Source organism: Ischnura elegans, chromosome 6 (assembly GCF_921293095.1).
Source record: "Ischnura elegans chromosome 6, ioIscEleg1.1, whole genome shotgun sequence".
Lineage (NCBI taxonomy): Eukaryota > Metazoa > Arthropoda > Insecta > Odonata > Coenagrionidae > Ischnura > Ischnura elegans.
The window spans coordinates 111404607-111423132 of NC_060251.1; the positions used below are offsets into that span (position 1 = coordinate 111404607).

Below are 18526 nucleotides of genomic sequence, written 5' to 3' on the forward strand. Positions count from 1 at the left end.
AGGCTTCTCGGTGTACTGCGTAAACGAACGCTAATATACTCATCTATTTCAGTTGTTTTTCTTGTCGTTAGAACAAGTACGTGCCGGAATTCCAAGTGCAAATAAATTCTAGGAACAAACAGTGGATTTATGTAAGTGCAATTGTTATTCCGTCCCAAACCGTAGACAGCTTATGATAATTTATCTGTGGAAGCTATGATTCGTCAAAAATGATGTGGGCATATTTTCGGACGAAAAAGTAAAACAGAGGTGCTATTTCGTTAGATTACTTACATTAGATATCTTAAAATGGGCGAAATTGCGCAATCGTATTGTCCATGCTCCCTCTAATGCTCTCGTTTAATTACGCACAAAGATTTTTTGTGCTGACAATTAAAATCGCACAATTTTGTCCAACCTTAATTATTTAATGTTCTTAAAAATCAAAGAATATTAAATAAAATGTCGAAAAGGCTGGATACCCAAGGAAAACTGTTTTCATGGTAACTGCAGAGTGCGTCCAAAAAATGTTTGCATTGCCATAGCTCAGCAACAAAGGTTTTGCGACTCAATATTCGCGGAAAAAAACTACTTAAAATTGTCTCCCCTACCACCTCCTGAAGTATTGCAGTTTCCTCCTCAAACATCCGGCACATAAGATTATAATTTAGTGCAAAGGAATGAATTCAAAACAGTAATTCATGCCCTCAAATATGAGCCGTTTATTTTGAAAAGTCTAACTCCGTTCGATAATTTTTTCCGGATGCCATGGTTATATGTTACAACTTCATGTTATTTATCAGTAAAGCATTTCAGGTTGATCATATTCCGAGCAAATACGATAATTCATGACACATAAGTTTTCAGAGTTAGTTCATAAATTGAACCGTTTAATTTGAAAGTGGCCTAACGCCATTTATACCTACTTAAATCGAGATAATAATATATCATTGATAATGTCTGAACGCAGAGACGAAGGTAATTTTACTTACTTAGCATTTAACAAGTTAACCTCAGTTTTTGGACAACTGTGTCAGTTAAATAACCAGTATGTTTAATTAATATAAAACTTAAAATTTCATATTAAATTTTAGAAATTATTTCACCCATGGGAAAGAATAGAACAAGGCCATTATTGAGACGGAGTTGACTAGCGATGAGAATTAAAACATTAATTATAGAATATTTTATATTCTATTAATTGTGTTCTAATTCCCATCGCTAGTCAACTCCGTCCACTCCGTCCAACCATCCCGCAGTCCGATTCAACTCTCTCCCACCCCTCTTATATCCACCACCACCACTTCGTGTGTACCCTCTTCCCCGGCGCGAGCGCCCGCCCAAACCCCCATATCGCCCTCCCCTCCATCTCCCTCCCTCCCCTACCATCCTCCCTCCCCTCCCACCTCCACCACCGACTGGTTGCCTTGCCTCCGTCCCCGACAGTCGCGTCGACGCTCGCCCTGCGGTAGCACACGAGGCATATCCGACGTTCTCTCCGCCCGTGCGGTGGTGTGTTTATATCTTCGGCCCGGGCGGGAGGCCGCGGGCACTGCGAGGTTCGTAAGCCGGGGTCGAACCGGCGACACCTTTAGGAAGGAGAGCGCGCTGTAACTCTTCGCATGAAAACGTTCTCTCGTCCAAAATATTCTCCGGCATCGCAGGACCAGCTCTCTGCGGGGAAGTCAAGTCCCCCCCGGCGCAGGCTCTCGTCGTCTCCGACGGTGGTCCAGCGGTCAGCAGCATCCCGGGCCATCATCCCTTAGGGCGAGGAACTAGTTGGTCCATAGACGACGGTCTCTCGAAGTGTTTTCCCGCAATTTTTTTAGGCGAGTGCCGATGTTTATTTATTCAAGAACGCAAAGCGAGTGATAGATGCGGCAACTTTAGTTGTTGCGAGAGGACTTGTGTATCTTCTGCTATTGGAATTATCGTTTGTGTTTCATAGTGTGTGAGTGTCTGCTGTTGTTTTTAATTCACCTATCGGATGGTACTGACTGGAAAAAAATAGTGAATCAGGCATTGCCTTTCTTTAAAGCATTTGAAACTTTTGTCATAAGCCACGAGCGGTATTATTTGCCGCAATTTCGGCATTATTTCCGGCAGTGGTTGTGCCAGCCTTGGTTTTTTTGCCCAAAATAGATTGTAATTAGCAGTGCACAGTTCTTTTGCATTGTTAGGAACATTGTAAATTTTTTTATGAACGCTGGACATTGCCGTAATTACGACGTTCTGAACTGGTCGAGCAAACTGGGAAGTGTAAGCCCTTGCGCTTTATTTGCTTATCTTAAATGAGGAGTGAGAGTTAATTTGATCTATTTGTCATTAAAGAAACTACAGTTTCATCCCTCCGACTACCTGTGGGAAATGATTGTGAGGCTGATGAGCACATTTCCATCCACCTTTAGGCCGATTTGATCCATCCCGCGAAGACACGGTCTTCGGTGGGGGCTTCGTGAGCACGCGTGCTTCCGCCTCGTGTTTGACGGGAGGCGTGGGAAGGCACGCGGCGTGCGATGTCTGTGGAAAAGGGGTGAGAGAACTCCCCTAGTACTCCTGACTCTTGGAAGGCGCGCTGGCTAGAAAGGGGCGTTTGACGGGGGTTCGCCGACACCCTGTTTGGAAGTGAATCTCCCACTGAGCCTTCGGAGTAAACAGCGTGACTGTTGACGACTTGGCGGTGATTCAAAATATTCTGTGGAAAAGTTCTCTTCATTGCCAGTGAAAATTCCCATCCTTCGCCTGGACATCTTGAAAGTAACTTGATGAGCCAAACTTATTTAATTCAATTCGCAAATTTATTTTTCAAGATTTGATAACAGCAGTGAAAATAAAGTGAATTCATTACCGTACAAGTTCTTCCTCTTCTCTCCCAGCCATATTTACTTGGATTCCTTTTGCTGCATTCATAGAAAACACATTTAAAGTGTCGTGCTCTTCCGCTGATAGTTTTTAACAGAATCGCGGTGTTAAAAAATAATTTTTGTGTCCATGCCTACTTGTGTGAACAGACGAGGAATCCTGTGATTGTGTCTTCTCTGAGGTGTGAGTGAATTTTGTGTTTTGATGACCTGGAGAGTGTGTTGATAATATCGCCGGGTCCCCGTACAGAGGATCTTCTTCGTGTGTTACGCGAGAGGAATACCACTAGCTCTTCCGTTGGGGATTCTTCGCGTCCAGTTGCAGCCACTCGGCCGGCGTTATCTCTCCCCTGCTGCCGTCAACTCCCTCGCCCCCCGTGCTCTCTGAATGGTGAGTAGCGTGCATCGAACAGTCTCTCCCCCGCTCTTTCTCTTGTTTGTCCGCTTCCGTCCGTCGTCTGCGCCCGGCGCCCGCCCGCGCCTCTTCGGCCCATCTGCCGCCGCCGATACATCAGATGGATACTTACCGCGCTGGGTTCGGAGCATCGAATTCTAAGGGGACTCATAGAACTCGAGGAAAAAGGATAATTCTTTGAAATAAGTGACTGCGATCGGTCCTTAATAAGAGTACCTATCAGGGGTGCAGCTAGGAATTGAGGCAAGGGGGGGTTTCAGGCGCAAAACACTGGGGTGTCTGAGGATGTGGAATACCCGTCAGGGCAAGCGGGAGTTGCGGGGCCCCTCCCCTAGAAAATATTTCAGAAAAATGGTTCAAAATGGTGAGTCTTGCGGCCTTCTGAGGGATATTTCATTAATATTTACAATATTCTATAAGTAATAGTAATCCAATTAAGTGAAATGGATGAAACTTTAAAATTTCTCCGAGCTCTTGGGGGGGGGGGGTTTATCCCCCAAACCCCCCCCCCTCGCTGCGCCACTGGTACCTATCGTAGTCACTAATTTTTAGGTCTCTAAATCTTCACGATAGCGATTCGGAAGAATCTCAATCCTTTGAGTGTCCAATCGCCCAAATTTCCAAGATGCTGATGTCATGTTGCTGTCGTATTAACAACCTGAAATTTCTTTCCGAAAATAAATACTACTCGAGGGCATTCGCTGTCACTGATCTCGGATCGCTATTGTGTTCAGGTGTCTCATTTGGAATTTATTTTTTAAAATGTATCTTCACCGACCCGAAAACAGCGCATTCAAGGCCTTTACAGAGGGTTAATCTAACGAATCATAAAGTTGGACTATTTGAACGCTCATGCCTTGGATAGGGACATTGTACCCTGGCGGGACTCGCATGAAAACACCGTCCTATATTGGATATTTGTTATAACTCATTGCAACAGTAATCGTTGATGAAGAAAGCTACATGTCCACCGGGGACCAAATCCCGAGACTTAATCTTGAAATTCATCGCCAAATTGCTTCCACTGGAGACTAGCGTCAGCCCGCGAGACTCGAGTCTGTTCAATGAAAAAAATTACCAACTGAAAATTATGTTGCTATAACTACTCTTCGAAGAACGCAGTTGCTTTGAATTCTGAGACCATCTCGGGTGTTGGTAAGCATAGGTGTCCTCTGGCAACAATGGAAGTCTCCGAGACATGTATTACGTTGTCTCCGAGACTGGTCTCACTCCCATTCTCACTTGCGACTCCACTCTCCGGACTCAATCTCGAGTTTTTAAGTCTGCAGTGGACGCGTAGCTTAACTTATTGTTAATAGAACCTTGTCGCCCAGATGAGACCACTGTGTTGAGTCCCGGGTCAGTGTATAAATTTAACTGTGGATTTTAACGGAGTTATTTTTTGTTGGCGAACTAAAGCTACAGCGTTGAATACGTTCAAAAATGTTTTGATCGATCGTACTTACACCGTAGGGGTAAAACTCAAAGAACGAAACGCGAATATTCTTTATTTTTCAGACGTCATTGTTGCATACTGCCTTCGCACGGAGACTGGGGTCATCATTTGAAGATTCTACGTGATTTATTCTGTTTGGGGCCAGAAACTCCATCAAAACATTTTTGGGTGCGAGATATCATTTGTTTAGGCTCTTATTTCCCCCATTTCAGAATGAGAACTAATTCTCGTAGGGGGTGCGCAATTGCTTTCTTTCATTTCATGTACGATAAGAGATACTGCTATCGTCTGCTGCAGCGATTTGCTCTTTCTCGGTGGACCCACTTCAGCGGCTACAAGGGTCTTGCTCAGTAAATGCTTTTGGCGAATAAGCATCTAAATTTTCACGATAGCGATTTGGAAGAATTATTATCTTTTGAATGTATTATCACCCAAATTTTCAAGATGCTGATGTCATGTTAACTGCCTGAAATCTCTTCAATTATAAATACTGCTCGAGGGCTTCAGATTTCGCTGATCTCCAATCACTACTGTGTTAAAGTTTTTGAATTGGAATTTTTATTTATCTTTATCGCCTCGAAAACTGCACATTTAAGGCCTGTACAGAGGGGTAATCTAACGAATAGCAAAGTAGGACAATGCCTCGATTTACCCAGGCTGGTCTCGAACCCGCGACCTTCGGTTTGGGGCCCCGCCGCCTCCGAAGCCAGAAATCTCGGGGCCATATACGCTTCTAGTTGCCCGCGTCTAAGCGAGTAAGTTACTCAGTTTGCATAATGCGTGCTCGCGAGCCGCAGCGGGGGCTTTCGTGGAAATGTAAATTAAAGGGGAGGTGGTATTTGGGCGGAAACTCTCTCATATTCCGCCCGGCCGACTTGAAGCGAGCGCGAGGGAGTTCATTTCGCTTCCTTCGACGTGTATTGTGGCGGGGGACGGGAGACGGGGGTTGCTTCTTGCTCTTCGGCTGCAAAACGCCTCTCCTTCCTCCTCGTCGCATGACTGATTCCACCATGCACCCTCCGGTGAACACAGGGATGATTCATTTACTCTTGGCGTCTTTAAGGACTATTTATCAGGCAGAGGAGTAAAAGTTCGCTTTCAAAGAGCGTCGGGCCATGAGAGAGGGCTGTGTCTAATGCGTACCTTATTCAGTGATTCAATCCTAAGGTTGGTTTGTATAGGTGATGGTAGAGCTCACCTCGAACTAAGTCACAGGCGTGTGAGTTTCGAGTCGGGGACCAGTTTCTTTCTCTGGGTCGTCTCATGCTTCGAGGAGATACTGTTTGGGAGTGTCCGAAGGCTTCATACTCATATTACGTGCCCGAAAACTGAAATTGTGCGGTTCTTTGCGTTCAGGACGGATTAATGCCATTAATTTATTTTTCTGAATTTTATTTTTAAATTTTTTCATACCTTCGACAGGTTCCATTAACCTCTTCCCTACGCAGGGCGTTATTTCACGGCCTGAGTTTTCTGATGCTAAAGAAGGAAGGCCGGATTATCACGGCTTGACGTTTTCGAAGCAAAAGGCCAAAGGCCGTGTTTTCACGATTTCGCGGTCAAGCACGCCAAGTGGGTCCCAACCGCCATTAGGGTCTCTCGGCGTGAGAGGTCCGACCCTTTCCTATTGTCCGCGTGGGGATTATCTCGGCCCATCCCGGCACTTAGTGACCCACTCAAGGAAGGTGCTCATGGTCACTTATTTGTTTGTAAGTTAAAATAACTAAAAACGTTCATGTTGCATTTATTGAAAATCAATGCGAGGAATTACATTCTGTATGTTCTGCTGATTGGTTCCAAATTTTAAACGGAATTCTAGCGTTCATATTAACGGAGTTGATCATCACCTAGAACAATTTTAGGAGACGCTAAGGTTAGATGTTTAATTGTTATTTTTATAACTCACTAGCAAGTTTGTAGGTGCGATATTGTAATGATTTACATGTAAAAATATACGTTATTTTGTTAGCTACATTCTAGATGTACATTTGCGGTGAAATTCGATAGAATATTCGATGTAACTTCTATGAAAAAAAGCCTTCGTAATATAATAAAATATGATTCTCTCAGTTCTTTGTCGTGAGCCAAAATTACAGCGACTATTTTTAATAACCTCTTACCAACCTTTGAATACAAAGGTATTATAAACGAATTTCGCTATAAATACTGATTAATGCATATCCTAAAAATTCGTAAATTTAATGTACGATAATGTATGATAAGGAATGTTTTACGTAGACACATGTTGTGAGAAGCATTCCATACCATTGCAGGAAAGACAACTGCTCTACCCAGGTAGTTACTCTCATATCTTGGATCTCTGGTCAGGTTGCACCTCACAGAGTTAGTTCGGGACACATTAGCGCATTAATGTTTTCTTGGAAAAACTTATTATCCTCCAACTGGAAGACGCAAGAGTATATTGGTGTAAGTATTCTCCTACTGAAATATGTACGTGGAAGGTGATAACCTCACTCTTCTCGGAATAGCTCATTTTCTTTTCAAAATTTTCTTGGCGCGTATTCAAATTTAGCCGTTAACTCTCTGTACGCATTCCGCTACCTGTACCAGGGATGGTTTCTGTGGAACCCTGCTGTGCGATGCAGCCCATACCATGAATGAAAGAGAACTGCACCACCCAGGTAATTACTCTCATATCTTGCTTCTCTGGTCAGGATCCAGGTGGTCTGCTTTGTGCCCCTCACGGGCTTATTTCGGGACACATTAGCGCATTAATGTTTTCTAGGAAAAACTTATCATCCTCCAACTGGAAGACACAAGAGTATATTGGTGTAAGTATTCTCTACGGAAAGATGATAACCTCACTCTTCTCGGAAAAGCTCATTTTCTTTTCAAAATTTTCTTGGCGTGTATTCAAATTTAACCGTAAATGTTTTGTATGCATTTGTATGATTCAAGTAGTTTTATGAGAATTTTTCGGGAAAATATTCTTCTAAAAAATTCTAAATGTATCATTCTCATGTTTTCAGAGAACTGCAGAGCAGACGCGAATGAGGAGTGTGGATTTTGGCATCATGGATCTAAATTATGTTAATATCATAAATCGTAAATACCTAGAAGTAGGCTAGGAACATTGAAAGATTTCATTCCCTTTAAAGTATTTGTTGGTCTATGATATAATGCCGTTTTGCTGAAAACCCTAAAAATAACCGTAGAACTTCGTTTAAAAGTTCTACAGGCATTGCAAAATGAAATGAATACATTGATGAACTGACATTTAATGCAACAGTAACAATTAAAAAAATTAAAATTGCACTGGTAACAATTAACTGACCGCAAAAGTACGCCGGGATGGGCTGCTCTCGGGGAAAAGGGTCGAGGATTATCTCCACTAGGAAAGGTCATTAAGGAGAGGAAGCGACTACCTGGTCAGTCCCGAGCCGAAAAAACTCCGTACGGGGCGAAAAAGAAAATCTCAAACCCTTCGTAGAGCCAAAAGCAACTTCCCGCGAAGCAGCTCGGCGCGAAAAGGTTAACCATTTTTAGGTTGAGTAGAGCGTTTTTCTATGATTTTTTTATGCAAGCCAACCCAGTGGTAGGTGGCTTCCAACTTTTCATGGTGGAAATTTATGACCTCTCTTCAGATGCAAAATATTTTAACTTTCCTCAGTGCGTTCCACGGTGTACTGAGACAGTTCATTCACTTTCTCGCTGTCTCTTGAAAGGATATTTGTCGACTAAAGATCGGGTTTTGAGAAGTAGGTAGTCTATATCTAATTCCATACATGCAGTAGTTTAATGTTAGACTGGGTAGCTCGTTTTCTTCTGTTTGAGTTCAATATTGTATTTTTTGTGTTCTTATCGGCCTAGACAGTTAATGTAACACTTTTTTGTTATTGGCATTGGTGGATACAGATGGGGGGCGCGCGCCCCTCCCTTGTGGATCCGGTCGTATTGCCAAACATTGCAGAACCACAATTGTGACTTTTTAATGTCATAATATGGCATTGTCTTATATATGTGTATAATTACTTTAATTAAAATTTTCTTATACCCTCCCTGTGACTTGATTATTTTTTATTACGATAAAAGCAAAGGCAACTCAAGATATCTTTTGTGCCCCCCCCTCTTGAGTGTTTTCCGTATCTGCTACTGGTTATTGGGTAGGTATTATCGTAGATGTTATAGCGGTATAGTTAGACTTACATTGGACAAAACCCTTTTACTGTAGTTTAACTTATAAACGACACATGTTTTCATCCCCACCTTAAATTAAAGTTTTTTTAATGCGTAAAACGGTATAGCGATCGTAATTTGAAAATTCTCGTTAATAATTACGCGTTTTTCGTCGAAATTTTCAATGAGAGATGGTTTAATTAGCCTTACCTATGGAATTCAATGAAATTGCCGTATAAAGTATCAAACAGTTATCTGCTTTTCGTTATTTATGGCTTACTGTAATGTTGGTCGCCAGGGATATTATCGGGTAGAACGATGAATTTGGAGAAATGTGGAATCTTTTTTGCTGGGCAACAGGGACCCTCATTGCTCACGTTTTGTCATGATGTTCGTATTTGACCAATTGGTCTGATTTATCTTCAAGTCTTTGCTGTGTGGTATTTGAATGAGCACTAATGATAAATAGTTTAGGAATACGTTAAATCAATGTGTGCGAAATACGTCAAATGATATTTCTACGAGGGTTCGTTTAGTTGAAATCTTGATTGATTGGCTAATCCTATTCATCCATTGCAAAATCTTTCCTTCTTTTCATTTTCTTCAAATTCTTTTCAAACTCATCCTTTTTTATCTAGACTTTGTTTTTCTGGTTACTTGACCCACTTTGATAATAAATTTATCATTTATTGAGGGGATATTCTAATGAAAAATATCTAAATTTGATGTATCTACCTCATTGAATCTCAAGGCTGTTGTATCTAACTCGTATTCTTATGAATTGTTTCCCTTAAGATAGAATCCTCCACTATGAGTCTTCTATGTCATAACGTCTCCATGAATTATCCCCGTTTCACATTTATAGCGTAATCTATGATTATAATCCTTGTTTACGTCGATAGCATACTCACCTCTGCCAAGTGTTCCTAAGTATATCCCCCATTAAACCGCTGACGGAATACTTTTCACTTATTTGAATATGGATTATCTCTGATTGGGAAGCAGAAATTTTACAACACAATTGATCGACTCCATTTAAATTCGTCTCTGCTCCAAGACACCTTTCGCGTGAGCTTTCCGAGTCGCTATCAAATCTTCCGCTTGAAAATGGAGAGATCCAGATTGTTGGTGAAGTGAGTTAGCTGAGAGCGTATCGCTTGATCTGAAGTTTGTATTCCTCTCGTAGGAAAGGTGAGCTCAAAGTTTGGTTCGAGTGGTGGATTCGCTAGATTGGCGTTGGTTGTAAGGTTTCGCGGTTTTAGCCGATACCTCACGCGTGTATATCCGCAGGGCACGCAGCAGTGGTAGGAGAATTGAGGGGCTTCAATATGTACCTGAAAACCCCCGCTATTTTTTAAGTTTCGGAAAAGTATTACGAAGAAAGTTAATAAGGAGTATACTGAGTCATCACAACGTCCTTATTAATCATATTATAGCTCGGGTAGTAATTTTTTCCAGGTCTATATCGATTAATATCTTTTCATTTTTTTTTTCGAATTTCACTATTAAATAGCTACTTGCCTACTTCAAAGCGGTATTTTTTTTTTAGTTTCCACCCAGAAAGGCAAATAATTTAGGTTTTTCTGTATGTGATAGACTTAATTCCTCGGAAATACAATTTTTGCTACGTTACTGATATTCAATCCTTAATTTTCCATTTTATTTTTACTGTTCATATACTTAGAAGATGTCCCGCGAGAATTGTAACCCTAAATTCGGATGCAATGTGTCTGGATACGACACACGAATACCAGGTTGGTAAGTAGAGCCCGCATCTACTAAATATGCCAGTAGGACCTGATTAGGTGACCGTAGTAATTACTGAGGCTGTCATTGTCAGAGCTCCTACGAGGGAAGTGATTTTCCGAAATCTTTATCATCCGCCACTGATATACGATTTTTTTTGCACGTACATACTTAGCTTAAGTTGGACCTCTACGTTAATCCCTTTTGTACTACATATACATTGAGAATCTATTTTATTGTTTAGACAGGTATAAGTTTTTCATTAACCCTGGATTTAGCATTTCTACGCTTGTCTATGACTTATCCACCTTTAAGGATGGAAATCAAGCCAGCACCACCAAAGCGGGAGTTTAACGGATTGCTTTTTCGAGAATAATGGAAGTATTCATTAAATGTTGCCATTCCATACGATTTTTTTATTGCCGTTGGAAAGATGCGTTCAGGTTTTACACCTTGCCCTCGTATTAAAATTACTCCGTTAAATTATTATTATTTAAGTATTAAATAATATTTAATAATTAATAATATTAATAAATATATTACCAATAATATTTAATTAATTATACATTTATTTAATTGTTAAAATTAAATTTTTCTTATTGAATGTTTAATACATTCTGAGTTTATCATGGAAACGGCCTTCAATTAACTTATATAACTATGCGAATGAAACATATGGCTAATTTAACGAAATTTATAGTTTTCCGATGCGTGCGAATTGACACAAAATGTCAGTGTAGGCCATGCGCATGCTTATACCTCAGCTCACCCCTGACGGTACATGATGAAGGCCCCAAGAGGACAGATGAAGACATGTTTCGGATTTCGTGTTTCTTTTTTTTAACCGTTCCATCTCCGTTAGCGGGGATTTTAATCCATGGGCTTCGAACCGCCGCCCGGTGTCAACGTGGTCATCCCAGTTGACGGCTGCTTTTAATGCATGGCTTTTTTTTCGCTACGCGTCAGTTATTCTAACCTTGGACGCGAGTGATTGATGCCACTGTGGACATTACAGTACCTGCTGACGCTCTTCAGGGCAAAATCATTGTGGAGTAAGTTTACTTTTGTAGCATACATAATGTCGTTGCCTGAAAAAAAAGAACTTCTCAATATGATGGTGATGTCGGAGGAGATCCCAGACCGGTTTCCATCTCTTCCGGCCATTATCAAAACGTTTGTGTTACCCTCTATAGTGAAGTGAAGTGGCCCCAACCGGTTCACATTTGAGTTCAGGTGCACTTTTTGGAGTAGGGCAGAGTCCAACTCCATATGTCCAAGTGGACTGTCTTTTAGCATCTGTGCACCGTTTTTCGGTAACTGTGGCCTTATCTCCTCCTTCTGAACGCATTCAAGTGCGTAATAGAGTTCAGGGAGGGAGTTATTCTGCAGAGGCAATCGGCAGCTTAGATCATTTGCTCCATTACGTAGGTTGAGTAATAATTATAAATATATTGTTTTGTGAGTTCAAGTTCAAAAATCGTTTATTTTACGAGCAAACATGTACATAAAATTTGAAACAACGTCAATAATAACAAATACAAAAGCTTGTGAAGCTGGTCTTGGCTTGCGCCTCTTCAGCGTAATGGGGATTAGTCACTGGTACGGGAGTGGTATTGGCCCGGCATTTGCCCTAAGGAGATGGGAAACCCGTGAAACCACCGTCAGGCCACCACGGTTCAATAAACTACATAGAATTATGTCCTCTGGAATATATGAAGTATGAATTTTCATAATTGGACTCCTTAATATGACCAAAAACGGTAATGTAAATAATAAAATGAGAAAAAATACCTCATAGAATAATTAGAGAGTTGAGTAGAGAGAAACTCAGGAGTCGCCCTTACCTTACTCTTTAGCGAAAGGTGCCAAGGGTACCTCGGCTTAACATCCTACCCGGTGGACTGAGCTCTGTACTTGAGGTACCCTCCACACACAGAGCATTCGAGTTAGGATCGCGCACCCTTCGCAAAATCTCCGCCACCGAGAGTCGAACCCAGGTGCCAAGCGTTATTACTTGCATATTTATCAGTTTACATATTTATCGTCACCGCCGCGAAAGCAGCTCATAATTGACCGTTATGACGGGGGGATTCAACGAATAAAAAACAATAGAGGCTCACATACTCCCGGATCCTGGTTACGGGTAACATGCGCTGGTGGGACTCGAACCCGCGACTTTCGGTTCGGCAGCCGAGGACTTACCCCCCCTATCACTGAGGCCGTGGATTTCCTCTGTGCAATTTTCGCATTTGATAGTTGCTGTTTACTGAGTTCCAGGAATATTACAATAGTGGATCTTCAAGTCGGACCTTAAATGTGTTTTCACCCACCAGCGCATTTAAATGGGTTTACATAAGTCTCCACTCGTACGAGCTTTGTACTGAAAAATATTGGAAAAAAAGTAGATTGCACCGCGGACATTTTTGAATGCCGACTAAAATGCGACCGAATTGACAACGGAAATCAGCGTACTTTGGGATTGAAATCGGCCTCATTCACGCAGTCTCCCCTTGTTTAAGCCATTCGTGCATAGCGTCCGATGTATCGGAAGCGCGTATTTTATTTGTTTTCTTGGCTTCAGTTGACTTGCGCTGCATAGTGATACTACAGCACGATCAAACGGATGTCAGTAGTTACCGCTATGCTAATAAATCTTACTTGTTTCCGCGAATTCATCGTGTTAAGAAGCAATTATTTGAGACATGACGTTGAAAGTATTTTCAGTCACCCGTGCGAGGTTAATAAATCATTTTTTATTGAAGTATGTTGCAAAATATGTTGATACTTTCTCTCACGTTTTCGTTTGATAGATTGATATTTTTAATTTCAATTTTTTTCTAATTTTTTTCCTTACTATTTTATATCTGTTATCATCGCTGGAAACTGACCATGCGATCTATGCACGCCATACACGAGGGATCAGATTTCGTAGCAAAGCTGATAATGGCTGCTCTTATATGTGCACCTTAATTATTTGTACCAGTGATAGTTTTTTAAATTATAAAATCAAATTAATATATTTTAAATGAGTAATTGTAGAATACTTTACGCTCTTATGGTTTAGCTCAGGATCTGTCCGCGTGCGCCGTGCGGCGTTCGTCGCCTTGGTGTTGCTGCCGCGGCATCCGAGCCGAGAATGCGGAGTGTCTTCTCCCCACACGAGTGTTTCGTTGCCAGGGGAACTGCGCAGCCAGGGGAGGGGATGAGGAGTGGGGGGAGGGTCTCTCACTGCTGAAGAGGAGGGGCGGTAGGGGAGTGTAAACAAGGGGAGGGGAGGGGGGCATGTGTCTCCCATGGATGCTCTTTCTCTCACTCGCTCCGTTTATTCAACTAAAAAAATCTCGAGTGAAAATTCTCACTGCGGCAATCCCGACTCGGACGTCGTTTTATTTTTTTTTTAATAAAAAGGTTTTTTGAGTTCCTTTTCACCGCTGCACCACTGTCCTCGAGTGGCTCCGTGTCCGAGTTATTAAAAACTCCTCTTCGGTGACAGCCGTGTGATTAAATTATAATATCAGTAGGGATGCTCGGAGGAATGTAGGTGACCTCGACTCGTCGTATCTTTCACTTGTATTGACGAACTTGCATGAACTGGTGAAGTTTTGAAGAGTTTTATTATTTTTGACCCATTTGCTGGCGACTCTTTCTCCTACTCGGATCTTTTTTGTTTCCTCTGGCGAGTAAGAGGGCTAATTCCAATGCGCCACTAGTCCAGTGGAGGAAAGTGAACCGTGGCAGCCGTACCGATAAGTTCACCATGTTTTCATTCCCTTCCAAGTTGCGGCCGATCTTGAAAAAGCTATGAGCACCACCTCGAGCTCCAGTGTATTGCAAAGTTAATGGTGAAATAAACGACCTTGCATTTCGTATGCCGTTCGCAGATTTCTCTCTGACATAGGGGAAATTAGCTTTCTGCTTCCACCGTGTCATGTTATTCTCCATGAGGATTTATGAAATTAATAATTTTTACTGCTCTTGGCTATCTCACTGAATGTTTCTGCGCTATGATGGATTCATTTGACATGTGAGAAACATTCTATAGAGCGCTCCTCATTTACTTGTCGCTACAGGCTCCAATAGAGATTTGCTTCCAATGTTATTCTTCATAAGCCGACCGCTGCGTTGTTTTCAAATCATGAACTGAATCAACAGTAAATTTTCGTTATTTAATGTGTTATGATACTTCTATGCATTAAAAACGGTATAACACCTAAGTAAGTATCGTATAGCTCAATTCCATATTTTACGATCGTGATGCTACTTTTGAACGTGCGTTGCATAATTTATTTGTGCTTAACCTAGTTTTTTAGAAATCGGTATATTATCTTTTTTGACCTTACAGCTCTCCTATTTAGACTAAAACTTATCAAGTGCTCTTACTATGCTGGCTATCTCGAATATGTTTACCGAATGGCTGAATCATAAATTTCCCCCTGGTAAATTTTAATGCGAATGCCATCCATTTTTTGTAAGGCCACATCGCTTGCTGTGTTGCATGTATTAGGTGATTTGTCGTACTTTTTCTATAATTACTTCATTTTGACATGCTTCGCGTGAGTGGTAACGTTTTACGACCTATTTTCTTTGCATTACCGACTTCATTTAGAAGCTATTAACTGATATTTTGCGTGACATTTCATTCCATCGTCATTAATTCTTCAACCATAATTTCTGATCTATTTACTCGTCATTGTACTAAGATTCTGTTTTTTGGCGTTTTTTTCTTGGTGTCGTAAACTTAAATTGCCGCCAAGGTGTGTTTTTTATGTATGGTTTTTGTTCCTCTTTTTTTATGAGTGTCAATTTTTTTGTACTTCCGGTACAGCTGTAGTATAATGGCGGTTGAGCTTAATAAGCGTGTTTTACGCATCTTGCGGATTCCTAGACAATCTTTATTATTTGTATTAATCCTTCGTCCTTCGAGAAACTATTTCAACAGGTATTTTAGTCATTGTAGTCTTTGAAATTTGGTCCCCGAGAAAGATGATTTAACTGAAAAGTATTTTATTTCAGCGTGGCTTTATTGCTTATGCTTCGCTAATGTAAATTACGCCGTACTTCAACGATTTAGTGGAATAAAGTGATATACACTTTAACGAAGCCTAGGTTATTATCCGGTACCCAGCTTTATCCAAATGCCAAAGAATTCACTGGTGGACTATTCTCTCGAATAGAAATGAATTTCTGCTTATCTATTTTGCGGTCTCTCTGTTCGGAGAAAAGTGGATATATTTTATTTTATCATGTTGCTTCGTCCTTTCACTATTCCTCGTCATTTTCTCCGTCGTTGGCCCAATGCGTGTGGCGCTAAAATGATTCCCGGCTGGCGCCCAAAAATTCGTCGGCGCCGCTGCTGCGGAATTTCCCTGGCGCCCGTATCGCGAATGCCTCCGCTGTGATGTTGCACTCGCTGCATTCCTCGAACGAATTCTTAACATTCCGCGGGAACGCTTTGAACGCCATCTCTTCACGAATAACTGATTCGGGTTTTTTTCCGAAAAAAAATGCGTGTGTGTTTCCTATAACAACCCTGAGGTTTATTTAGCCATGCTTTGTGGGATTATTTTAACCCATTAGCGAATAGCGTCCGATGTATCGGACGCGCGTATTTAATTTTTTTCTGGGCTCCAGTTGACTTGTGCTACATTTTGATAATATATAAAGTTCAAATGGATGCCTGTATTTACCGCCCTGCTAATATTTTAGTTGTTTCCCTGAATTTATCGACTTGAGAAGCATTTGTGTGAGACATGGCATTGAAAGAATTTTCAGTCACCCGCTCGGGGCAGGTAAATTATATTTTATTCTAGTATTTTGCTCAATATGTTGATAAATTTTATCTCATTTTTCATCTAAAGGTTGATCTTTTTATTTTCAATATTATCAAGTTTTTCTGTACTATTTTGAATCTGTAATCAGCACTGACAACTGGCCATCCGATTTATCGAACGGGCTGTATTATTTTAACTATCGATTGTAAAAATTTAAGAATTATAGAAACATATTAAAATAAACCTTATTAGCCAGAATAATTACTTTCTAAATGAATATTTGACAAAAATAATTTTATGCACTAAGTAATGAGTTAAACCGATTTTTCTGTTAACCGTAAGAGAAATTAGAGATTTGATGTGCATAATTTATGTCTGAAATATCGTTTATTAGGACTCCACAAAACGGACGAAATCGCAACTGAGTCATTGAAGTTCAAGTGCACCATTCTCAGGGTTTAGTACTAAATTTTTTTCATAATGTTAAATTGCGAGTTGTCTTTCATCTTTGGAACACGAATAAAGAGAATATATAGCTAGAATACGAAAGGCAACCTACGTCGTACATTTTGGAAGCGCCGAAGATTGAATCAATTCATCGTGCGCGTAACAATAGAGTAATTCCGATCAGAGTAGAAGCAAGGAGCTGTTCAATGTGGTGATGAATAACGTCAACTCGTGTTATGAGAAGTGAAACTACTTGCAAACCCGCCAGGCATAACAATAAACTCTTGTATTTATTATTAGAACGAGGTGCTATTTTCCATCAAAATAACTTTTAATTCGATCTGAGTTTCAATATTACTATATCATCACATAAAACCCGTGTTGATCTTAAAACTTATATTTGTTTATAAATTTTATATATTTTGCCTCCTTAATGCAGAAATAAATGGCAAATTTGAAATGGTTTTGTAAACCCATTTCATTTTAATACACATGAATTTGTTTCATTTCTCATTTCATTGTAATAACCTTTAATAGATGAAGTAGACTTTGGTTTTAAACAATGAAGACTACGCATTCAAGCATATATTTTTCTTAAGCATATTAAGGAAATTGAGATGATTTTATTGATAAATGTTAAGTTATCCTGCACCTTTCACAGTTAAAATCAAAATTTTAATCAATAATGATCACATTATCACTACATACGAAGTTATATCTGTTAACCCGAAAAATTATCATCAAAGTTATATCTGTTGAAGAGTCAGTTCCTTATTCCAAAGTGGAATAATTCCATTTCATACTAGGTACTTGAATCTTGGAATTTTATAAATTCTTGTTTTTTTTCAAACATTGATGCTTATTTTTTATTTTGAATAATTTTTTTAAGTATCACCAACGACTTATTGGCAAGGCGCGGACTTATCTTCCATAAAATATTTTTTCTCTCCAGCTACTGTCGGAAATAAGCTAGCTCTGGTTTCGTTTGGCTACAAAAGGCGTTAGATGTGGGTAAACTTTTCTCGGGAATCCCGAGAAAAGTTTACCCACATTATTCGCCCGGAAAGCATAAAATCATATTTCACAAAGGCGTTAGATGTTATTCATGCATTTATTCACATGAGAATTACAATTTCCTCCCATCGTCACGCCTTGATTGTACGATTAAAAAATATTTTGTTCAACGTGGATCTTATCCCAAATGGAATCACGTTTCCATTTTAATGGAAACAGATTTGCAGTCAATTTTTACCGTAGTGGGAGTAAAGTAGATTGAGTTAGGTATTTAAGAGAATTTTACATTCGATATGGCTCTTGAGTTTTAGGAAACCATGTATTTCTCCACATTTCGTGTTCCTAGCTCCGTGGCTAATTTGATCAATGGAAATGAAAGAGTTCATCTACATAATGCCGACCGCACTAGATATAATGAATTCACCGTGAAGCTGTCATGTAGGTCATTCTCGCATTATAATGTACGGCCGTAGAGGGAGGGAAGTCATGGTTATAGCGTGTCTGGTCCCTCATACACGGTGCAGTCGAAGATTGCGAGATCAAACCACAGCATCGAAGCCACTGGCCCATTTTCCGTAAGGACACTGTGGGTCGGATAATCCTAGAGCTACCACTTGCCGGAGGTCATATATATTTTACTTCTTTTGTATTTGTCAATAGTAGGCATGGGCAAAAAATACCGGTATTCGGTAGTACCGAG

General features: G+C 40.5%; 1 protein-coding gene across 2 annotated transcripts in view; it reads left to right on the forward strand.

The window, feature by feature from the left end:
- The first annotated feature begins 1415 nt into the window (after positions 1-1415).
- LOC124161507 (netrin receptor UNC5B) overlaps positions 1416-18526 on the forward strand; it is a 794019-nt gene continuing 776908 nt past the window's right edge. For both annotated transcript variants that reach the window (XM_046537844.1, XM_046537846.1), the window contains exon 1: positions 1416-3231. The gene's annotated coding sequence lies outside the window, so the exon portion shown is untranslated. The remainder of the gene's footprint in view (positions 3232-18526) is intronic.